The sequence below is a fragment of the Nycticebus coucang genome, chromosome 21 (genome assembly GCF_027406575.1).
Source record: "Nycticebus coucang isolate mNycCou1 chromosome 21, mNycCou1.pri, whole genome shotgun sequence".
In the NCBI taxonomy this organism is placed as follows: Eukaryota; Metazoa; Chordata; class Mammalia; order Primates; family Lorisidae; genus Nycticebus; species Nycticebus coucang.
In genome coordinates this window covers 53,715,063-53,739,463 of record NC_069800.1, presented here as the reverse complement: position 1 = coordinate 53,739,463, position 24,401 = coordinate 53,715,063, and the positions used below count along the sequence as shown (strand labels likewise).

Genomic DNA, 24,401 nt, shown 5'->3' with positions numbered 1-24,401 from the left:
ATGTTATGCAAGGGCGGCGCCTGTGGCTCAGTTGGTAAGGCTCCGGCCCCATATACTGAGGGTGGCGGGTTCAAACCCGGCCCTGGCTGAACTGCAACCAAAAAAATAGCTGGGCGTTGTGGCAGGCGCCTGTAGTCCCAGCTACTTGGGAGGCTGAGGCAAGAGAATCTGCTTAAGCCCAGGAGTTGGAGGTTGCTGTGAGCTGTGTGATGCCATGGCACTATACCGAAGGCCATAAAGTGAGACTCTGTCTCTACAAAAAAAAAAAAAAAAAAAATGTTATGCAAAAATAAACTCTAACACTATTTAACAACCAATTAGGGACAGAACACTATTAGGGTAGTAGAGGTTATTTTTAATCTCACCCTATTATCCAAACTAAAAGACAGAGTCTATTTCTTTTTTTTTTTCTTTGAGATAGAGTCTCACTCTGTCGCCGGGGTAGAGTGCCATGGCATAGCTCAACCTCAATCCTCTTGCCTCAGCTCCCAAGCTGGGACTACAGGCACCTGTTACTATGCCCAGTTACTTTTAGAAACCGAATCTGTAGCCGGGCGTTGTGGCGAGCGCCTGTAGTCCCAGCTGCTCGGGAGGCTGAGGCAAGGGAATCGCGTTAGAGGTTGCTGTGAGCCGTGTGACACCACAGCACTCTACCGAGGGCGGTACAGTGAGACTCTGTCTCTACAAAAAAAAAAAAAAAGAAAAAAAAGAAACCGAATCTCACTCTTGCTCAGACTGGTCATGAACTCCAGAACTCAAGCAATCTACCTGCCTGGGCCTCCCAAAGGGCTAGGATCACAGGTGTGAGCCACCTTGCCCAGCCGCCCAGCCTTAAATTATACTTTAAGACTTCTCCACAGGGAGACGCCTGTGGCTCAGTGAGTAGGGCGCCGGCCCCATATGCCGAGGGTGGCGGGTTCAAACCCAGCCCTGGCCAAACTGCAACAAAAAAATAGCTGGGCATTGTGGCCGGCGCCTGTAGTCCCAGCTGCTCGGGAGGCTGAGGCAAGAGAATCGCTAAGCCCAAGAGTTAGAGGTTGCTGTGAGCCGTGTGACACCACGGCACTCTACCCGAGGGCGGTACAGTGAGACTCTGTCTCTACAGAAAAAAAAAAAAAAGAAATTATACTTTAAGACTTCTCAATAACAAACAGGTTACAAGAAATCATCTTAGGATTATACACTAACCTACAAGACTAAATTCAAAAAAGACACAAACACAATTTTTATCTTTAATGCAATGTTCCTGACATAGCAAGGAAGCTTGTTTCAAGAGACATTATTAATAAGCAAACAATTTAAGGAATACTTGTTATTTACATATCTCTTAGATAAATAAACATCTAGGACTCAAAAGAACATTCACTCCTTACTAGATTCTAACTTATTTGCTGGGGGGGGGGGGAGATTTTTTTTTCTTTTCTTTTTTTTTTTTTTTTAAAGCAGGCAGTGGCCTGGTTTGAACCCACCACAAAGTACATGGGGCCGGCGCTTTAACTGCTGAGCGATGGGTGCCAGGCCTAGAAATAACTTTCATACAGGAGAGAAAATGCACAGTATAATTACTTTTAAGATTCAGTAAAATTATTTAATATAATCTCTCATCACCTAGCTCTAATTTGTTTTGTTGTGTTTTTTTGAGACAGAGTTTCAAGCTGTCACCCTGGGTAGAGTACCATAGCGTTGTGGCGTCATAGCTCATAGCAACCTCCAACTCTTGAGCTTAAGCAATACTCTTGCCTCAGTTTTTTCTATTTTTAGCAGAGACAGGGTCTCACTTTTTGCTCAGGCTGGTCTCCAACTCCTAAGCTCAAGCAATTCACCTACCTCAGCCTCGCAGAGGGCTAGGATTATGGGCATGAGTCATCGCGCATGGCCTCTAATTTTTATTTTATTTTTTTTTTTGTAACTTGTTCCTGTTGATTTTTTTTGTTGTTGTTGTTGTTGCAGTTTGGCCAGGGCTGGGCTTGAACCCGCCACCCTTGGCATATGGGACCCGTGCCCTACTCACTGAGCCACAGGTGCCGCCTCCCTGTTGATTTTTTATAAAACTTTCCAGACACTTTCAGATTAAAAAATAATGGGCGGCACCTGTGGCTCAGTGAGTAGGGCGCCGGCCCCATATGCCGAGGGTGGCGGGTTCAAACCCAGCCCCGGCCAAACTGCAACAAAAAAATGGCTGGGTGCTGTGGCTGAGGCAAGAGAATCGCTTAAGCCCAGGAGCTGGAGGTTGCTGTGAGCTGTGTGATGCACGGCACTCTACCAAGGGCCATAAAGTGAGACTCTGTCTCCACAAAAAAAAAATAAATAAATAAATAAATAAAGTTGGCATTACAGGTTCTGGTCAATCTTCTTGTACCCTTGCGTACCTCAGCCTCTGGGTAAAGGAGAATGTCCAGGTCAATGCAGCAGTATCTCCACCAGGACCACTTTGTTTCCCCCTGCCCCAAACTAAGTAGTAGTTGAGAATATGACATTTACAAGCTAGAGAGACCCAAATATCTCTGTTCTACCCTTAGCTGCTCTTTCTCGGCCCCCAAGTGCTACGTAGAAGATGGGTCAGCTGCTGCCCCAAGCCAGCTTCATCTTCTGGTTGTGGGCTTTGGAGGAACGGGAGAACTGGCTCTTGGCCACCATGAGGGGTATAGCTTTGCCACTCAGATACACCTTGTTGTGACATTCAGGGAGCCAGGGTCCAGAGCTGCAAGGCTGAGGTCCTGGTTTACTCCACATAGGCCATCACATAACCTGTCATAAAGGCATCAAACCCAGCCGATGCAATCCATCCCCAGGCACTGGGGTAGGACTAGATTGACTCCCTGAGGCTTCCGAGTTAGCCATGTCAGCTTTTTCAGGTTTGCTGTCTTAAGTCCCAGCTCCACGTCATTTTTGTGACCTTGCTCAGAGAAAGGCAGGTTCCTGGTTTTATCTTCAGCCACCTTCTGCTCTGTTTCCTCAGCCTGGAGGCTATCCTCACAGACCTGCTTCGTGGAGGACCATCCTTTGCTTCCTCAGATGTCTGTGTCCCATATAGGCTCAATAAAGCCCTCCTCCGTTTTTCCCTAAGCCGTTGCCTCTTATCCTCCAGCACAGCCTTATCAGTGTCAATGATAAGGTCAATATCATGGACTGAGGACACTGTGGTCCAGGGGCACCAGCCATAGGTCGAGAAGTTGTCACCGACATTAGTGGACTGAGGGCGGTGGGTTGCAGGGGGCATGCAGCAGCAGTAGTCAATATGGGCCCCTCATGCTAGGAGGATAGCTGCAGAACTCCAGGGTAAGGAAGGTATGGACTGCCAGCTGCCCGCTGCTTCCCATTTTCCCGTTCACATTTCCAGAACACATATTCTAAGTAGGAGGCTATCAAGCGAGCATGAAACTCAGCAGCATATTTGGTGTCATAAATGCCTGCTGGGAACATCTCACATAGGTCAGCAGTGAAGGTTCCCAGATTATCTGGGAGGTGTGCATAGAAGTTCTGGTACAGGAACACCAAGTCTATAAGGCCATTGTATAGCACTAGGGGCCGCCAGGCCCGGATCAGCTCCAGAAACAGTGTCCGCACTGACAGGCTCTGGCTCTCATCACCCTTGTCATTGCCCTTATGGTAAGGGATCCCCTGGGCATACTGCTGGTTGAAGTTGAAGCCATGCTGTACCAGGAACTGTACAGACTTTGGTTCTATGACATACTCCTCCATGCACAACAGGGTGAGATTGAAGACTTTAGCCAGGTAGGAATGTGTCCCTTGTCTAGCTGCTGCTTGAAGCAGGCAAGGCCCAGAGAGAGGACAGAACGGGTCCCTGGCAGCATGACACACAGCCTTGTACCGTTCTTCAATGCACTGGTTCAGCAAACTCTTCCTGTCCCCAAGCCCACTCAGCTCCGTGTCCACAGCTACAAAGCAGCAGGAGGGATGGCCACATCTCCTTGAAGTTGTTGCTTTGCACATCCACCACGGGAACCTGGACTGCTAGATCCTCCCCAGATTTTGTGCTTTTGCTGACACCATCTTCGGAAACAACTGTATCTGAAGCCGCACCATCTTCTTTGTCGGCAGCCATGACGCCACACATCTCCAGCCTGAGTGGTTCTGTGAATAGCGCCTGGCCTCTAATTTATAAATGAATTGTTAGTGTTAGCAAATTTAAAAAACAATCATTCAGGCTCAGTGCCCCTAGTTCAGTGGTTAGGGTGCCAGCCACATGCACTGGGTCTTATGGGTTCGAACCCAGCCCAAGTCTGCTAAACAAATAGCTGTTAGGGCGCCTGTTTTCCCAGCTACTCAGGAGGCTGAAGCAAAACAATCACTTGAGCCCAAGCATTTGAGGCTGCTGTGAGCTGTGATGCCAAGGCACTCTACCAAGGGTGACATACTGAGACTCTGTCGCAAAAAAAATAACATAAATAAAAACAACCATTCTAAAACATAGAAATTTTGTTAATTATGCTTAAGTTGTTTTGCACTTTCAAAGCCTCTGTAATTAAACATTTTATATTGTACCGTCATATTAATTTGAAAAAATAAAAAAAAACTCAAAAAGAATAGGCGCCTGTGGCTCAGTGAGTAGGGTGCTGGCCCATATGCCAAGGGTGGCAGGTTCAAACCCAGCCCCCACCAAACTGCAACAAAAAAATAGCAGGGCGTTGTGGCGGGCGCCTGTAGTCCCAGCTGCTTGGGAGGCTGAGGCAAGAGAATCGCATAAGCCCAAGAGTTAAGAGTTAGAGGTTGATGTGAGCCATGTAACATCATGGCACTCTACCCCAGGGCGGTACAGTGAGACTCTGTCTCTACAAAAAAAAAAAAAAAATAGGTTGGGTGTAGTTGCTCATGCCTGTAATCCTAGCACTTGGGAGGCTGAGGCAGGTGGACTGTCTTAGCTCACAGAGACCAACCTGAGCCAGAGTGAGACCCCTGTCTCAAAAAATAGCCAGATCTTGTGGCAAACACTCATAGTTCCAGTTACTTGGAAGGCTGAGGCAAGAGAATCATTTGAGTCCAAGAGTATGAGGTTGCTGTGAGCTATGATGCCAGAGCACAAAAATAAATAAATAAAATGAGACATAAAAAAATCATTTTATGGGAACCTTTGAACAGAAACTCAATTAAAAAAAAAAGAAAGAAGGGCGGCGCCTGTGGCTCAGTGAGTAGGGCGCCGGCCCCATATGCCGAGGGTGGCGGGTTCAAACCCAGCCCCGGCCAAACTGCAACAAAAAAATAGCCGGGCGTTGTGGCGGGCGCCTGTAGTCCCAACTACTCGGGAGGCTTAGGCAGGAGAATCGCCTAAGCCCAGGAGTTGGAGGTTGCTGTGACATGTGTGAGGCCACGACACTCTACCAAGGGCAATAAAGTGAAACTCTGTCTCTACAAAAAAAAAAAAAATTCCCTCTAACTACCCTATGTTATTCCACAATCTACACCTCTAAAACATTCTCCTATATGCCAAAGCTGGTAGATGCACATTCTCCCATATGACAAAGCTGGTAGATGGTCTTTTTTTTAATGCTGATGGGACAAGTCAGTCATTTCTATCTATGCGTAAAATAACACCTATAATTTAAGATCACAGGTAATTTAGACTACTGTTCATTTGAATGCAGAACCTGAAGCAACCTCCAGTGACAAGAGCTATAGTGTTCAATATCATTTTACATGTTACAGGCAGGGGCTTCACTTTACATACAAACAATGAACCCTGGAACTCTTCAGGGTTCTTCATCCTGAAGTCCTACAGACTGATCTTAAGGCAACACAGGCAATAAGTTCAGAAGAGCTTTTCCAATAGCTATCAACATTTTTTAAAGACTGTAAAAAGAAAACAAAAACTATCTTCTCACCACATTTTCCCTTTTTTGCTCTTCGTTTTATTTCCCTGTAGGAGTGGTTTCAGATGATGATCTTAAAATAATTATTCCAAAGACCAAGGATACTATAAAAACTAGTTGACAGTCATTGCTATCGGAGAGGGAACTTCAGGGTTTGGAATGAAAGAGAGATGAACTTTTCAGTATTTGTGTACCTTTCCTGTTGAGTATCATGGAGTAGAACCTATTCTAAATAAATAAATAATTTTAAATTTTTTCAAGAACTGTTCACAAACTTACAGGTTTCCATTCACATTTTAATTAATGCAACAATCGCTGAAGATCTATGAATGTTTTTTAACACAATTACCTTCTAAACAACCCGCAACAAATACTAATGTTTTCTTGCAGCCACAGATTAGATAAATACGAGTCCAGGCATTTAAATAAAGGAGACGCAGCAATCTTAATACTACCTCTCACTCATCTCATTCAACTGCATTTAAAAGCAATGCAGTAAGACAGCTGGTACTCGCCTTCCTGTTTCTTTACCGTACAAGCTTTTAATAACAAAAACAGGTTCGCTTTGAAGTGCTGCTCAAAAACTGCAAAAAGGAAGTCTTCACATTTGGGTGTAAAATAAAACTTTCAACTTCGAAAAAAAATCTCATACCTTGCGTGTCATTCATTTGGGAATCCCGAACTCCCACCGCTAGTGAGATCGCCAGACAATGTCTTCCCTCTCACAACTGCTTTTTTGGTTAACTTTTCCACCCTGGATGCCCTCAAACTGCCTAGGAAGCAACTAAGTCTCCCAACGACTCATGGATAGTTTTTTTTTTTTTTTTCTTGTAAGGAATGCCGGGGGGGGGGGAGGGGGGAGCTTATTTAAATTATTACAAATTGAATCGATGTACGTAAGAAAATTACAGCTGGGGCAGACAAAAATGAAACAAAAAAGCAGTAATAATAGAGACGGCCAATCCCCAAATTTAATTCACCAACTTCTCACTTGTCGTTTCCCAGCCTTCACGCAGAGGCAGTAAAATGCCTTCTTTACTGAAAAAACTGCTAAGAACCTACCCGAGCCCAAAATGAAAATTCCGCAGATAATCTCCGTTACAATATTTTTTAAATGCCCAAGTGCAGGAGGAACCACAGCAACAAAATCCAACCTAATTCGAGTAGAGCTTGAAGGCTGGGGTGGGAGTCCGCGCGGCTTCCCCCTAAAGCTTCCGAATAACTGCGAAGGAGCCGGGGCAGCGGGAGGAGGACCCGGGGACCCTCCAAAAGCAGCCCCGAGGGTAAGGGGAGGACAGAGGAATATAAAACTTCAGGCACAGGAGAGGAAATGGGCCCCTGCGGCGCCCCCCAAACTCCTCGGGAGACCCCCTCCGCGCGGAGACCTTCTTGGCCTCGACTCCTCCACTCCGGCTGCGGTCCGCCCCTCGCCTGCAGGAAGCGGCGCGGCCCCGACACCCCGAAACTACCTCGGCGCACCCTCACCCCGCCGCGCCCCTCAGCGCCTCGGCTGAGCCGAAGCCGCCGGCTCGCAGCAGCGGGGGAAACTCGCCGTCTTCCCACCGCCTCGCACTCCACCCCCTGTCGGCCGCCGCCTCCTCCTTTATCCTCACTCACCGCCCGCCGCCATTTTCCTCGCAGCTCAGCTCTAAATCGGAAATTCGCTGCTCAGCCCGCAGCCACCACTGCTGCCGCCGCCACCAACTCAGCCGCGGCCGCCGCGGTCGCTGTAGAAAAGCTGAGGCGGCAGCGGCTGGAGCCGCGGCGCGGGAGCCGCTGGGATATGTAGTCCCGCGGCCACGCCCAGCACTACTGGTCCCAGGGGGCCTTGCGCGCCCGGCCCACGATTCCAGCGCCCCCGCCCCGGCTTCCGAAGGGCGTGGCCACCTGGGCCTCTCAAGCCCCGCTCGGTCCCACTACTCAGAGAGCTGCCGCGGGGTCAGAAACCGGAGTGCAGTCCTTTCTCTGCCCTTAATTATTTTCACACTCGCCTTCGTCCAGTAGTACCAGTAGTGTACCGAACAGTTATGGGGAGTTTATTGTATGCCAAGCACGGGTCCTCAAAACAAGCAACCCTTAGTGACCGGGTTTATCCTCATTTTTCAGATGAGCAAACTGAGGCACAACGTCAGAAGCCACGACGCTGTAGATGCTAAACCTTTCACTGAGTGGAAGGTTGTCCAGCAACGGTATATTCAGTCCTGAGGCATCTTCCCACGGAATATCTACTTTTTATATTTTTTGGCGTCCCCAGGTGAGCACGAACCCACGGAGTTATTTACGACTTTCAGCAGAGAATAGTTTCTTTACGATGGGGAGATGTGGCAACCACCACCACCTTATCAGAGTATTCGGGCCATCACCAATGATGGATCAAACTGTCATTGTGTGTCTCCTGATATGATGCAATGGGGAAATCATAATGCTCCTTCTGTCATATTTTTGCCAAAAGAAAAAACAAAAAGCTAACCTAAATCATGAAAAAATAATCAGACAAAACCAGATAGTCAACAAAACTATCCTGGACTCTTAAGAATATCATAGCATGGGCTCAGCGCCTGTAACTTAGCGGTTAGGGAGCCGGGCACATACACCAAGGCTGGCTGGGGTTCGAAACTGACCCGGGCCAGCTAAACAACAATGACAACTACAAAAAATAATAATAGCTGGGCTCTATAGCAGGCGCCTGTAGTCCCAGATATTTGCCAGGCTGAGGCGAAAGAATCTCTTAAGCCCAAGAGTTTGAGGTTGCTGTCAGCTGTGTCACATGGCACTCTACCAAGGCAACGTAGTGAGACTCTGTCTCAAAAATAAATAAGTAAATAAATAATAAAAATATCATAGCATGAAAAAGGTGAAAAACAAATGCACAGGTGAGAATTGTATCCAGGAAAATTTTTTATGTAAAAAGAATTTTGAGGGGCTGGGTGCCTGTGGCTCAAGTGGCTAAGGAGCCAGCCACATACACCTGAGCTGGCCAGTTCGAATCCAGCTGGGCCCACCAAACAACAGTGATGATGGCTGCAACCAAAAAATAGCCAGGCGTTATGGCAGGCACCTGTAATCCCAGCTACTTGGGAGGTGGAGGCAGGAGAATCAATTGAGCCCAGGAGTTGAAGGTTGCTGCGAGCTGTGATGCCACGGCACTCTACCCAGGGAAACAGCTTGAGACCCTGACTCAAAAAAAAAAAAAAAAACAGAATTTTGAGGGGAAAGCAGAGAGTGAGAGGAAGGAGGTGAGTGGGGCCAAGGAAGAGCAGAGAGAGGGAAGGAGGGAGGGGGGTCTCGGTGTGTGACAAACCTGGGGACAAGATACAATTGTAAGAAGGACTTTACTTAACAAATGCAATCAGTGCAACCTAGTTTTTTGTACCCTCAATGAATCCCCAACAATTAAAAAAATGAATTTGGGGGCGAATTTTAATGTGGACTATATATCAGATATAATATTAAATCTGTATTAAATGTGTTGAGGTTTAATAAAATAAAGTAACCTGACCACTTACTAGTTCCACTGTCATAACCATCATTTCCCACCAGGACTATATGTTACAGTAACTTTCTTACTGTTCTCCCTGCTTCTACCTTTTCCCCCAGGGTCTTTTCTCAACACAGCAGCTGGAGGAATCCTGGTAAGAAACCAAGTAAGTTTATGTCTGCAGAATCCTTGAAGTAACCTGCAAAGCCCCACACAACCTATCTCTTGCCCCTCCTTTCCCTCTCCAAGCTCTTCACCAGCTTCCCTGGGACTCCCTTATGTAGCCCAGTTACATGAGACTCCTTGGTTCCCTCCAACATGCTTATTTAGCACACTCTGGTCTCAGAGACCTTGCACTTGGGATTTCCTCTGCCTAGAACACCTTTTTCCCCAGAAAAACCAAATAGCTTAGTCCCTCATCTCCCCATGGTCATAGTCCAAATGCCACTTCTTCAGTGAGGCTTTCTTTAATTGCTCTATATTTTAAGTTCCTGTCTACTCTGACCTCAGCTTCCCCTTCCTCTCTTCCTTGCTTCATTTCTCTTCAAAGCAGTTTTGTTGTTGTTGTTGTTGTTTAGAGACATGGTCTCACTTTATTGCCCTCAGTAGCGTGGCATCACAGCTCACAGCAACCTCCAGCTCTTGGGCTTAGGCGATTCTCTTGCCTCAGCCTCCCGAGTAGCTGGGACCACAGGCACCTGCCACAAGGCCCAGCTATTTTTTTGTTGCAGTTTGGCCGTGGCCAGGTTCGAACCTACCACCCTCGGTACATGGGGCTGGTGTCCTACCCACTGAGCCACAGGCAGTTTTATCATTGGAAGCATCTTATATCACCTATTATCTCCTTTCCTCCCATGAATGAAAGCTCCATGAAGGTGAGGTCTTGTCTCTTTTGTTCCCTGAGGCATCCTGAGCACCCACTACAGAGCTCACTATAGTATATGTCAGTCCATATATGCTGCATTGATGGATTCGCTCCTTCACCAGAGATAAAATATTCAGATCCACGTGGCCTTTCACCTGAGCAACTGAACTTGTCTCCCAGGACCTCTCCTTGCTTCTCCCATTGGCCCTCCACGAGCTACAGTCCACAAAGTAGACAGAGGGATCCTTGAACAATCATAAATTAAATCATGTCACTTTCAACCTGAATACAGTGACATCCCATTACTTCCAGTGACATCCCATTGCATTGAAAAAAATTGAGAGTCTGGGTGGCGCCTGTGGCTCAAGGAGTAGGGCACCAGTCCCATATGCCGGAGGTGGCCGGTTCAAACCCAGCCCCGGCCAAAAATCACAAAAAAAAAAAAAAAAAAATTGAGAGTCTAATTGATTTGATCTCATTTTCCTTCTATGATTTCAAGGAATATATCTCTCCCTATTTCTCACCTCATATAAGACACTAACTTTCATGAAAATGCCAAGCATGTTCCTTGTGCCAAGCGTATTCCTGCCTCAGATACTTTGTACTCACTGTTCTCTTTGTCTGGAATTTTCTTTTTTCCTGGCTTATTCCCTACTGTTATTCAGATCTCTGTTGCAATGTATCCTCCTCAGGTAGAACTTGTAAAGCACAAAATACACACACACAGAATCATATCACTCTGCTTTATTTTCTTTGTAATGATTAACACCACCTGAATTTTTTTTTTTTTTTTTTTTTAAATAGAGCCTCACAAGCAGTGCCTGTGGCTCAAAGGACTAAGGCACCGGCCCCATATGCTGCAGGTGGTGGGTTCAAACCCAGCCCAACCAAAAACTGCAAAAAAAAATAAAGCCTCAAGCTGTTGCCTTGGGTAGAGTGCTGTGGCATCACAGCTCACAGCAACCTCCAACTCTTGGGCTTAAGCGATTCTCTTGCCTCAGCCTCCCAAATAGCTGGGACCACAGGCGCCCGCCACAATGCCTGGCTATTTTTTGGTTGTAGTTGTCATTGTTGTTTGGCAGGCCCGGGCTGGATTCAAACCTGCCAGCTCTGATGTATGTGGCTGGCATCTTAGCCACTAGAGCTACAGGTGCCGAGCCTGTATATTTTTTTTATTTTTTATTTATTTATTTATTTATTTTTTGAGACAGCATCTTACTTTATCATCCTCGGTAGAGTGCTGTGCCGTCACATCTCACAGCAACCTCCAGCTCCTGGGCTTAGGCGATTCTCTTGCCTCAGCCTCCCGAGTAGCTGGGACTACAGGTGCCTGCCACAATGCCTGGCTATTTTTTGTTGCAGTTTGGATGGGGACGTGTTTGAACCCGCCACCCTCGGTATATGGGGCCAGCGCCCTACCCACTGAGCCACAGGCACCGCCCTAAATATTCTTTTTAATTGTCCATCTTCCTCTCTGGACTATCAGGCCAATGAGGTCAGGGAATTCATCTGTATAGATCACTGGTATCTCCAGTACCTACATCGGTGCCTAGTTATAATAAGCATTTAGTAAATTCTTATGGCTGGTCCTGTGGTAGTGGGTTATCAGAGCTTATCAACCCTGTGTAACTAAAGTTGGTATGCAACATCCCCGCCCACTGCTAAATTTGACTTGATTAAAAAGAAAGTGAGTACTGGCTCATCGTCTGTGGCTCAAGTGGCTAAGGCACCAACCACATACACCTGAGCTGGTGGGTTCGCATCCAGCCCAGGCCCGCCAAGAACAATGACAGCTGCAACCAAAAAAAAAAATAGCTGGGCGTTGTGGTGGGCGCCTGTAATCCCAGCAACTTGGGAGGTGGAGGCAGGAGAATCGCTTGAGCCCAGGAGTTGGAGGTTGCTGTGAGCTGTGATGCCACAACACTCTACCCAGGGCAACAGCTTGAGCCTCTGTCTCAAAAAAAAAAAAAAAAAGTGAGTACTTGTGAAAAAAAAGAAAGGAGTAAAGGGCCAGGTATGTGGCTCATGACTGTATTCCTAGCACTCTGGAAGGCTTAGGCAGGTGAGTCACTGGAGCTCATGAGTTTGAAACCAGCCTGAGCAAGAATGAGACCCCATCTCTACTAAAATTAGAAAAACTAGCCAGGCATAGTGGTGCATGCCTATAGTCCAAGCTACTCAGGAGGCTGAGGCAAGAGGATTGGTCATGCCTGAGTTTGAGGTTGCTATAATCTACGATACCACCGCACTTTACCCAGGTGACATAGTGAGACGCTGTCAAAAAAAAAGAGAAAAGGAAAGAAGAGGAAGGAAGAAAAGAAATTAATATGTTGATTCAAATACATATATGTTCACATATATATTTTCATGGAAGACATACATACATGTATAAGTTAGTATATATAACTGATACTAAAAATAAAAAGCATGGATAAGTTGTTTGATAATCATGAAGAACAAACCTCTAACTCAAAGGGTGTTGGAGAAGGCTTCCAAGAAGCAGTAACTTCTGTGCTGTGACAGGATTTCATGATGACCTCATAGTAAGTGACATAAGGAAACACAACTCTAGACTCGAAATTTAAGTTAACTGAGTATGGAGGTACCTGCCATCCATTATTCTTTCCTCCCTGTTTGTATAGTCCACTCCTCCATCAAGACATAGTCTGTATTTCGTCTTCTTTGAATTGAGCTTGGGTCTGTGACTATTTGGGCAATGGAAATGGTGGAAGTAATATGGTGGACTCACTTTCTTTCAGGTCTAGCCCTCAAGATAATTAGCATCTTCCACTTCCTTCCCCTGGGAACCCAGCTGCCAGTTATGGAAACCCAAGCCTCATGGAGAGACTACAGGGAGAATATCTGAGGCACTCCATTGAAAGCCCCAGCTGAGATCCAAGACAAGACCAGCAGCAACTGCCAGTCACATGAGCAGCCCTCTCACATATTCCAGTCCTTAGAGGCCCCAGGTAGATACAGCCCTGACCAACACAACCAGTCCTGGAACAAAAGAACCAATGAACTCAGTCAACCTAAAGAATCATGTTATCAAGATTCAAGAAGATTCATGTAATTCAAGATTCATGTAATCAAGAAGATAACAAAGTGGTTGGTTGCTTTGTTTGTTTATTTTTTAGACAGAAGTCTCACTCTGTTGCCCCAAGCTAGAGTGCTGTGGAGTCAGCCTAGCTCACAGCAGCCTCAACTCCTTAGTTCAGGTGATCCTCCTGAGTAGCTGGGACTACAAGTACCCACCAAAACAGCTGGCAGATTTTTGGTATTTTTAGTAGAGACAGGGTCTCTCTCTTGCTTAGCCTGGTCTCCAATTCCTGAAATCAGAGGATCCGCCCTTCTCAGCCTCCCAGTGTGCTATAATTACAGGTGTGAGCCCTCAGGCCAGCCAAAGTGGCTGTTCTTTAAGTTAGTAAACAGTTGCAATGGTTTATTATGCAGTAACAGATAATTAAAACAATATGTAAGTGTGAACTTTTGTTGAAATGTGGTTAAGAATTTTAAATAGGCAAGAAGAATAGTTTCTTTGTTTGTTTTTGTTTTTTGAGACAGAGTTCACTATGTCACCCTCAGTAGAGTCCCATAGCATCACACATCTCACAGCAACCTCCAACTCTTGGGCTTAAGCGATTCTCTTGCCTCAGCCTCCCAAGTAGCTGGGACTACAGGCACCCACCACATTGCCTGACTATTTTTTGTTGTAGTTGTCACTTTTTTAGCAGGGCCACGCCAGGTTCGAACCTGCCACCTTAAGTGTATGTGGCTGGCACCGTAACCACTGTGCTACCGGCACCGAGTGAGAATCATAATTTTTTTTTTTTTTTTTTTTTTGCAGTTTTTGGCTGGGGCTGGGTTTGAACCCACCACCTCTGGCATATGGGGCTGGCGCCTTACTCCGTTGAGCCACAGGCGCCGCCCGAGAAGAATAATTTTTAATTCTGAAATTATCTCCACAATAAAATTTGGTTGGCCTATCAGGACCCAGAAGCATAAACTATCTGAGGATAAGATTAGAAGATCGCCTAGCACAAACCCTCCAAAATGAAGAGAATCTGCCCACAACATTTCTGACTCTAAGAAGCCTCTGCTTACATTGCTTACATGCCCCCAAGATGGTTCCTTTCTTCCTCAAGGGCAGGTGTGTGGTTAGAGTTCTTGGGTTGCAAGTAACAGCAATAGATTCTGGAATGTAGTAAAATCATATGCAAGAACTGACAGAATTGAAGGGAAGGGTAGACAGGCCACCAATGTCAGAAACCAAGGGAAGAGTCTGAGCACGGTGGCTCACACTTGTAATCCTAGCACTCTGGAAGGCCAAGCAGGCGAATCGCCTGAGTTCAGGAGTTCCAGACCAGCCTGAGCAAGAGTGAGACTTTCTCTGTACCAAAAACAGAAAAACAGGCTCGGCACCCATAGCACAGTGGTTACGGCACCAGCCACATGCACCAAGGGTTCTAACCTGGCTCTGGCCTCCTCTAGAGTTTGAGGTTGCTATAAGCTATGATGCCATGGCACTCTACCCAGGGCAACTGAGATTCTGTCTAAAAGATAAATAAAGGGCAGAGCCTGTGGCTCAAAGGAGTAGGGCGCTGGCCCCATACACCAGAGGTGGTGGGTTCAAACCCAGCCCTGGCCAAAAACTGCAAAAAAAAAAAAAAAAAAGAAAAGGAAGGAAGGGAAGGGAAAGAAAGGGAGGGAGGAAGGAAAGAAAAAGAGGGCGGTGCCTGTGGCTCAGTGGGTAGGGGGCTGGCCCCATATACCGAGGGTGGTGGGTTCAAACCCACCCCGGCCAAACTGCCAAAAAAAAAAAAAAGATAGCTAGGCATTGTGGCAGGGACCTGTAGTCCCAGGTACTTGGGAGGCTGAGGCAAGAGAATCACCTACGCCCAGGAGTTGGAGGTTGCTGTGAGCTGTGATGCCATAGCACTCTAACAAGGGCAATAAAATGAGACTCTGTCTCAAAAAAAAAAAAGAGAGAAAAAGAAAAGGGAAAGAAGATACTTAAACATCTTATCCAGGACTAGCAGGAGATCTAGAGAAAAGCAATCATTTTTTCCTGTCTTCTCACCACCCTATTCCATAATTCAAGTTCCAAAGAGGAATCTGTTCAATTGAACTAGCTTAGGTCACGTGTTGTATATGTTGTATATTACCAGACTGGTAATCATATTAACTAACTAGCCTCCCTGCAACTTACTCCCAAATGATTTGGGGGAAAAAATACACACAGAGAGTTTATGTGAGCAAAATGTAATCAATTAGTAGATTTAGGTTTAGGGTACACAGGTGTTTATTGCATTACTCTTGTAGACCTGAAATTTTCCAAAATACAAAGCAAGGGGGGAATAAACTTATGGCAGAAAAAAAAATATGGTATTAGCCAGAAATCATAGAGAACTTATACTTACCAGGCACTTTCTGAAGTTCTTTACATACATTAGTTTATTCAATTCTCTTAGAAGAGCCCTAAGCAGTGAGTCTTTTATTATCTCCTTTTTACAGATGAGTAAATAGAGGCACCAAGCAAGTAACTTGCCCAAAGTTATGAGCTACTAAGTGGTAGAGTCAGGATATAAACCCAGACATATAAACTCATATTCTTAACTCCTGCTTTACTGTCTCTCCACAGGTGCATAAACACTAAAGACATTTAATTGTCTCACATAACTTGTCTAGAGGTGGACAGTTCCAGAGTGTGTTTTCAAGGTCAGGGATGTTACAGTTTTTCTGCTCTACCTTCATCAGCATGCTAGCTTTCTGTCCTTAGCTTATAGGCTCAGGTTCACAAGATTGCTGCCACAGTTGAAGCATCACATCAACTCACAATCAAGTCCAAATGCAGGATGCCAAAGAATGAATGAATGTCAAAAGAGATGTTATGGCCAGACATAGTGGCTGACGTCTATAGTCTTAGCACTCTTGGGAGTCTGAGGAAGGATGATCTCTTCTTTTTTTTTTTTTAATTTAATTTTTTTTTTTTTGTAGAGACAGAGTCTCACTTTAATGCCCTCAGTAGAGTGCCATGGCGTCACGCAGCTCACAGCAACCTCCAGCTCTTGGGCTTACGTGATTCTCTTGCCTCAGCCTCCCGAGCAGCTGAGACTACAGGCGCCCGCCACAACACCCGGCTGTTGCAGTTTGGCCGGGGCTGGGTTTGAACCCTCCACCCTCGGTATATGGGGCTGGCGCCCTACTCACTGAGCCACAGGCACCGCCCGAAGGGAGATCTCTTGACAGAAGAGTTCAAGACCAGCCTGAGCAAGAGAGAAACCCTATCACTACTAAAAACAGAAAAAAACATTAGCCAGGCATTGTGGCAGAAGCCTATGGTCCCAGCAATTTGGGAGGCTGAGACAGGAGGATTGAGGTTGCAGGCAACCTCACAAGGGAGGTTGAGGTTGCAGTGAGCTGTGATGACAATAATGCCACTGCACTCTACCCAGGGCGACAGAGTGAGACTCTGTCTCAGAGAAAAGAAAGAGAAAAGCCGGGTGCGGTGGCTCACACCTGTAATCTCAGCAATCTGGGAGGCTGAGGCAGGTGGATTTCTTGAGGTCACAAATTAGAGACCGGCCTGAGCAAAAGCAAGACCTGTCTGTACTAAAAAATAGAAAAACTGAGGCAAGAGGATAGCTTGAACCCAAGACTTGGAGGTTGCTGTGAACTATAATATTACAGCACTCTACCCAGGGCAGCAGAGCAAGACTCTGTCTCAGAATAAAAGAGAAAGGCCGGGCATGGTGGATCATGCCTGTACTCCTAGCACTCTGGGAGGCTGAGGCCGGTGGATTGCTTGAGGTCATGAGTTTGGGACTAGCCTGAGCAAAAGTGACACCCCCATCTCTACTAAAAAAATAGAAAAAAATGAGGCAAGAAGATCACTTGAGCCCAAGAGATCAAGGTTGCTGTGATCTATGATGCCACAGCACTCTACCCAGAGACTCTGACTCAAAAAAAATGAGAGAGAGAGAGAATCTGAGAATGCAAACATCCACTGTTTAATGAATGGATGAGGCCAAGCACCCATAGCACAGTGGTTACAGCACCAGCCACATACATTGAGGCTGGTGGGTTTGAACCCAGCCCAGGCCAACTAAGCAACAATGACAACTGCAACAGAAAAATAGGGCTGTGGTGGGCACCTGTGGTCCCAGCTACTTGGGAGGCTGAGGCAAGAGAATCACTTAAGCCCAAGAGTTTGAGGTTGCTGTGAGCTGTGATGCCACAGCACTTTACCAAGGGTAACATAGTGAGACTCTGTCTCAAAAATAAATATGAAATAAATGAATGGATGAGTGAGTGACTGCCTCTCAGTTATCCGCACTAGCCTGGGGCCTCTGCTTCTGTACCTACTGCTCTCATAGTTCTGGGCAATCTTCCCTCTTTTACTGCGTGACACAATAGCCTAGTGGTTAAGAGTGTGGGCTTTGGGGCAGTGCCTGTGGCTCAGTGGGTAGGGTGGTGGGTTCGAGCCTAGCCCCGGCCAAACTGCAAAAAAAAAAAATAGCCAGCCAGGTCTTGTGGCAGATGCCTGTAGTCCCAGCTACTCGGAAGGCTGAGGCAAGAGAATCGCCTGGGCTCCAGGAGTTGGAGGTTGCTGTGAGCTGTGATGCCACAGCACTCTACTGAGGGCGATAAAGTGAGGTTCTGTCTCTACAAAAAAAAAAAAAAAGTGTGGGCTTTGGCACTCACTGCCTTACTCGCTAAGCTGGTTCTGCCGCTTACAAGGCCATGTGATAATGGCTACTTACCTGAACTTTCTGTGTCTCCGTTTCCTAAAATGAGAGCAATGATAGTAATGACCACCATACCTATGTCATAGAGTACTAGGAGGATTAAGTAAAAGAATATAGTGAAAGCCCTAAGAACAGTGTTGAGCACAAAGCACTCCTAAATGTTACTATGGATGATGTATGGCAGTTCCAAACTTGGGTTTAATATACAGGACTTAATAACAATTTTCTCCTTTTTCCCCCCATTTTGCCTCATTATAGTAATTACAGTCTGAAATTCCCTGCAAGTGAAAATGGACCACTTGGGCACAAGCCTAAGCCCTGTGCATGCCTAAAACTCTGTTTTGAAATACCTACTCTGAAATGAGCTGGCACAGGCCCAGGCTCCACCCCCTGTGGAGGCTGCACTCTGAACCCCTTCTTTCCCTGGGAAGGACACATAGCTGAAGAGGAGAGGGAGCGAGACAGGCAGACAGACGGGTGTGATTTAGCGCCAAGGGATATTTTATTTGTTGTTTTGCTTAAAAATGGCAAAACAACCCCTGAGAAGAAGCATGTTTAAGGCAAATTTTTGGCAGTAAAGCATATAATCAAGATTGATCTAGTTCATGCCTCTTCCTTTAAATCTACATCAGGGTTTTGTGACCTGTGATTTTTGTGTCAGAGATCGCACATGAGCCCATTGGAATTGGCACCTGGGTTGACTGCAACAGATTTGTCCTGCCCTACAACCTGCAAATGATTCTCCACAGGTGGAAGAATTTGAAGCCCAGATCATGTACGGTTTTTTTTTTCTTTCTGAACTTACATTAATTAAGTGCATTTGCTGGGAAAAAATCATTTACTATCAAATTCTTTAGACGTATCCATTGTAGGCTCGTCACCTGTGGCTCAAGTGGCTAAGGCGCCAGCCACATACACCTGAGCTGGCGGGTTCGAATCCAGCCCGGGGACCCGCCAAACAACAATGACAGCTGCAACCAAAAAATAGCCAGGCATTGTGGCAGGCACCTGTAGTCCCAGCTACTTGGGAGGTGGAGGCAGGAGAATCACTTCAGCCCAGGAGTTGGAGGTTGCTGTGAGCTGTGATGTCACAGCTCTCTACCAAGGGCAACAGCTTGAGACTCTGTCTTAAAAAAAAAAAAAGTACCCGGGCGGCGCCTGTGGCTCAGTGAGTAGGGCGCCGGCCCCATATGCCGAGGGTGGCGGGTTCAAACCCAGCCCCGGCCAAACTGCAACAAAAAAATAGCCGGGCATTGTGGCGGGCGCCTGTAGTCCCAGCTGCTCCGGAGGCTGAGGCAGGAGAATCGTGTAAGCCCAAGAGTTAGAGGTTGCTGTGAGCCGTGTGACGCCACGGCACTCTACCTGAGGGCAGGTACAGTGAGACTCTGTCTCTACAAAAAAAAAAAAAAAAAGTACCCATTGTAGAATGGCTAAAAAATAAAAAACAAGTGTTAACAAGGATGTGGAAGGCGGTGCCTGTGGCTCAGCGAGTGGGGCGCCGCCCTCATATACCAAGGGTGGCAGGTTTAAACCCAGCCTTGGTCAAACTGCAATAAAAATAGCTGGGCGTTGTGGTGGGCACCTGTAGTCCCAGCACTTGGGAGGCCAAGACAAGAGAATCGCCTAAGCCCAAGAGCTGGAGGTTGCTGTGAGCTATGACGCCACTGCACTCTACTGAGGGCGACAAAGTGAGACTCTGTCTCTAAAAAAAAAGAAAAGAAAAGAAAAAAGGATGTGAGGGTGGCACCTGTGGCTCAAGGAGTAGGGCACCGGCCCCATATGCCAGAGGTAGTGGGTTCAAATCTTAGCCCCAGCCAAAAACCACAAAAAAAAAAAAGAAAAAAGGATGTGAAAGAAAGAAAAGAAAAGTCTGAATAACAAATCACAACGAGAACTGTTAATATATTTGTTGCTGTGTCTAACAAAAGTTTAAAGACAAGGAACTATGAGGGTGATTTTTTGGCCTCTGCATTCTTTTTCACAGCCTCAAACTTTTTTGACAGCCTTAGTATATAGAACTGAGAACCCAGTACCCTCTAAGTATAGATCTAAGCAAGAAGTGAGACAGTCTGCAGTGGGAAGGTGATGGTGTATGAGGTGCAGCTTTGAGGAACCAGTTTCATCCTTACCCTTCACCCTTAGAGAGACATAAATTTGAAGACTCACCATTCTTCAGCAAAATCTTCCAATCTTAATATAAAGGCTTTTATTACATTTTCTTTCCTCTCCTCCTCTTTTCCTCCTGCCTTTATTTTATCTTCTTTTTTTTTTAATTCTACAAAGGGAATGCAAGGTAAGTCCCTCAGCCACCCACTTCTGATCCCAGAAACAGCCACCATTGCCAACTTCTTAGGCATAAGAAGGAGGCTGCATATGGTGACTCATGCCATAATCCCAGCACTTTGGGAGGCCAATGTGGGAGGATCCCTTGAGGCTAAGAGTTTGAGACCAGCCTAGGCAACATAGTACAATCCTCCTGCCTTTACAAAAAAGTTTAAAAATTACCCAGGCATGGCGGCACATACCTGTAGTCCCAGTCACTCAGGAGAATGAGGCAAAAGGATCACTTGAGCCCAGGAACTCGAGGCTGCATTGAGCTATGATTGTACCACTGCACTCCAACCTCAGTGACAGAATGAGACTTTGTCTCTTTAAAAGTAAAAAACAGGGCGGCGCCTGTGGCTCAAGGAGTAGGGCGCCAGTCCCATATGCCGGAGGTGGCGGGTTCAAACCTAGCCCTGGCTAAAAAAAAAACAGTAAAAAACAAAGAGATGCATTTACAAATAAAGATGTACATACACATATATACATTTCTGTAACAGGGCGGCACCTGTGACTCAAGGAGTAAGGCACCGGGCCCATATACCGAAGGTGGTGGGCTCAAGCCCGGCCCCAGCCAAAAACTGCAAAAAAAGAAAGAAAGAAAGAAATCCTAACTTCCAGCTCGGCGCCTGTGGCTCAAGTGGCTAAGGCACCAGCCATATACACCTGAGCTGGCAGGTTGGAATCCAGCCCAGGCCGGCCAAACAATGATGGCTGCAACCAAAAAATAGCCAGGCATTGTGGCGGGGGTCTGTGGACCCAGCTACTTGGGAGGTGGAGGCAGAAGACTCGCTTGAGCCCAGGAGTTGGAGGTTGCTGTGAGATGGGATGCCACAGCAGTCAAAAATAAATAAATAAATAATAAATTTCTGTAACAAAAATTTTGTATTCTTTTTTTTTTTTTTTGAGACGGAGCTGCAAGCTGTCGCCCTGGGTAGAGTGTCGTCACAGCTCACAGCAGCCTCCAACTCCTAGGCTTAAGCGATTCTCTTGCCTCACCCTCCCAAATAGCTGGGACTACAGGTGCCCACCACAGTGCCTAGCTAGTTTTTGGTTGTAGCTGTCATTGTTCTTTGGCAGTCCAGGGCTGGGTTCGATCCTGCCAGCTCTGGTATAGCCGCTGAGCTACGGGCACGGAGCCTCAAGCTGGGTTTTAAAATGATGACAGTGGGCGGCGCCTGTAGCTCAGTGGATAGGGCACTGGCCCCATATACCGAGGGTGTCAGGTTCAAACTCTGCCTGGCCAAACTGCAACAAAAAATAGCTGGGCGTTGTAGGGGGGCACCTGTAGTCCCAGCTATTTAAGAGGCTGAGGTGATTCTCTTAAATAGAATAGTCTCTTCTATTTAAGAGAATCACCTAAGCCCAGGAGTTGGTCTTCTTCCAATTATTTAGTAATTATAGAGTAGGAATATGGAAGGAGCGGATGTGTAGGGACAGGAAAACAATTATCTGTCTATGCCAGGGGTGAAGTATAAGCCAAGTTAAGATTCTAGCTTTACAAAAAAACAAAACAAGGACAGCAGCTGAGCAGAGCCGGGCGTGGACTGGGCACTTAGGTGCCTGGCGAGCAAGGGTCAGAGTCACGCCAGGTGGGGGGTCCCTGGTTGTGGCACGTCCCCACGGCTTGGCGCCATGGGCCCGGGGCCCCCAGCGGTTGTGGCAGGGACGTTCCGCGGCCGATGTCCCCGTTGGCGAGGCTCAGCTACGCTGTGAGCCACTTCCTCAACGACCTGTGCGCATGCATGGGGTTCACTTACCTGCTGCTCTACCTGCACTCGGTGCGCGCCTACAGTTCGCGCGGCGCTGGCCTGCTGCTGCTGCTGGGCCAGGTGGCCGATGGGCTGTGCACGCCCCTCGTGGGCTATGAGGCCGACCGCGCCGCCAGCTGCTGATCCCGCTGCGGCCTGCGCAAGGCCTGGCACCTAGTCGGCACCATCTGCGTCCTGCTGTCCTTCCCCTTCATCTTCAGCCCTTGCCTGGGCTGCAGGGTGGCCACGCCTGAGTGGGCTGCCCTCCTTTACTATGGGCCCTTCATTGTCGTCTTCCAGTTTGTCTGGGCTGCCACACAGATCTCCCACCTCAGCCTCATCCCAGAGCTGGTCACCAACGACCACGAGAAGGTGGAGCTCACAGCACTCAGGTATGCCTTCACTGTGGTGGCCAGTATCACGGTCTACGGCGCTGCCTGGCTCCTACTCCACCTGCAGGGCTCTTCACGCATGGGGCCCACTGAGGACATCAGTGTCAGTGACCAGCTCCGGGTCCAGGATGTACCAGTGTTTGGGAACCTCTCCCTGTTGGTGGTAGGCGTTGGAGCCGTCTTCTTGCTGCTGTTCCGCCTGGGCACCCGAGAGAGGCGCCGGCAGAGGCTGGAAGAGCCAGATGAGAGCTGCCCCTTGGTGGCCCCTGTGGCCTGCCCTCTGCTGCTCTGGAAAGACTGGCTTCAGGAGCCGGCTTTTTATCAGGCTCATTGTGAACCTGTCCCAGACCTACATGGCCATGTACCTTACCTATTCCCTCCACCTGCCCAAAGGTTCATTGCAACCATCGCCTGGTGATGTACCTCAGCGGTTTCTTCTCCTCCTTCCTCATGAAGCAAGTGTTTCGGGAGGAATCTCGGAGCTCTGCTACAGGACCTGTGTGGGCTTCTACCACTGGGTGATGGTGGTCGCGACAGGCGGCGGGGGTGTGGCTGCCACCCTCTCTCTCTGCAGCCTCCTCATCTGGCCCATCCGCACCAGAGCTGGGACCCCGGCACCCAACCCTGATGCCCCCATGGACTTCTGTACCTATGCAAGTGATCCACATTTCTGCATGGTGACATCCAGCCTGAGGCCACTGGGTGAAGCTCCCTGACTTCTGGCTTCTTATTTGGCTCCGGGAGTGTGGACCTGGGTGAGGGCAGTGGGGGGAACCCAGTAGCTGATCTTTAGGCATCCAGGGGCTGTTGGGGCTGTGCCCCAACCTTAACACTCATCCATTCCCAGCCTCCTGGAGGACTTGGGTGCCCCCCTCTGGAGTAGAGGGCAGGAAGTGAGGGTCCCAGTGAGGTCCAGGGACTGCTCTGAGTCTGCACCAGTTTGCACCCCACTTCCACCCGGGGGGTCTCTAGATGGTGTTAGGCCCCCCTGGGGATGGTACTGTTAACCTGAGCCTGCCAGGAGACCCCTGCTGGCTGCACAGCGGGCTCTGCTGGAAGTGAATAAAGAGAGGACGTGGCGGGTGGGGGTGGGGGGACCTCTATAACTATTGCCAATCAACTACATTGCAAAGCCTGTTAAGGATGTTACTGTACACATCAGTCTTGATGTCTGTCCCACCTACAGGCCCTTCTAAAGGAAGGGCAGAAGTCACTGTCTTTGGTACTACGTGACTGGCCACTTCCGCTCACACCACAGCTGATTGATTCAAATACGCCCTCACCGAGTAAGGGCAGCTAATGTATAGGCTGGTCAGTGATTTAGAAGATGGCTGGGGCCAGGTGCAATGGCTCACACCTATAATCTTAGCACTTAGGGAGGGTGAGGCAAAAGCATTGCTTGAGCCCAGGAGTCTGAGGTTGCAGCCAGCTCTGAGAACATCACTGCTCTCTAGCCCAGGCAAAAGAATGAGACCCTGTTTCAAAAAATAATAAGATGGCTAGTCACAAAATATCTGGCCAAACAAAGCTAGATTGACCTGTCAGATTTCCCTTTGGAGTGAATTTAAATTAGAAACTACAGAGTCAATTAGCTAGTTAAAAAAGGGATTTGGGTCTGGCAACCATGGCTCACACCTATAAATTCTACTATTCTGGGAGGCCATGGCAGAAGGATTACTTAAGATCAGGAGTTTGAGACCAACCTGAGCAACATAACAGATCCTATCTGTACAAAAAAAAAAAAAAAAAACAGAAAACTTAGTAGCATATAGTGGTACATGCTTGTACTCCCAGCTACTCAGAAGGGTGAGGCAGGAGGATCAGTGAGCTATGATGATGCAATTGCAGTATACCCAGGGTGAGAGAGCAAGACTGTCTTAAAAATAAATGAATTAGGGGCGGCGCCTGTGGCTCAGTCAGTAAGGCGCCGGCCCCATATACCAAGGGTGGCGGGTTCCAACCCAGCCCCGGCCAAACTGCAACCAAAAAATAGCCGGGCGTTGTGGCGGGCGCCTGT

The 24,401-nt window shown here is 47.5% G+C and overlaps 1 protein-coding gene and 2 pseudogenes across 13 annotated transcripts in view; 1 reads left to right on the top strand and 2 right to left on the bottom strand.

The window, feature by feature from the left end:
• NCOA3 (nuclear receptor coactivator 3) overlaps positions 1 to 10,798 on the bottom strand; it is a 130,731-nt gene extending 119,933 nt beyond the window's left edge. For 11 of the 13 annotated variants that reach the window (XM_053574328.1, XM_053574330.1, XM_053574332.1 and 8 more), the window contains exon 1: positions 7,446 to 7,566. The gene's annotated coding sequence lies outside the window, so the exon portion shown is untranslated. Of the gene's footprint in view, positions 1 to 7,445; positions 7,612 to 10,780 lie in introns of those variants that run through there. The other 2 variants (XM_053574324.1, XM_053574321.1) reach the window with 2 other exon arrangements.
• On the bottom strand, positions 2,318 to 4,412 carry LOC128573867 (target of EGR1 protein 1-like; annotated as a pseudogene).
• LOC128573540 (major facilitator superfamily domain-containing protein 12-like) lies at positions 10,176 to 22,906 on the top strand (annotated as a pseudogene).
• Positions 22,907 to 24,401: the final 1,495 nt, after the last annotated feature.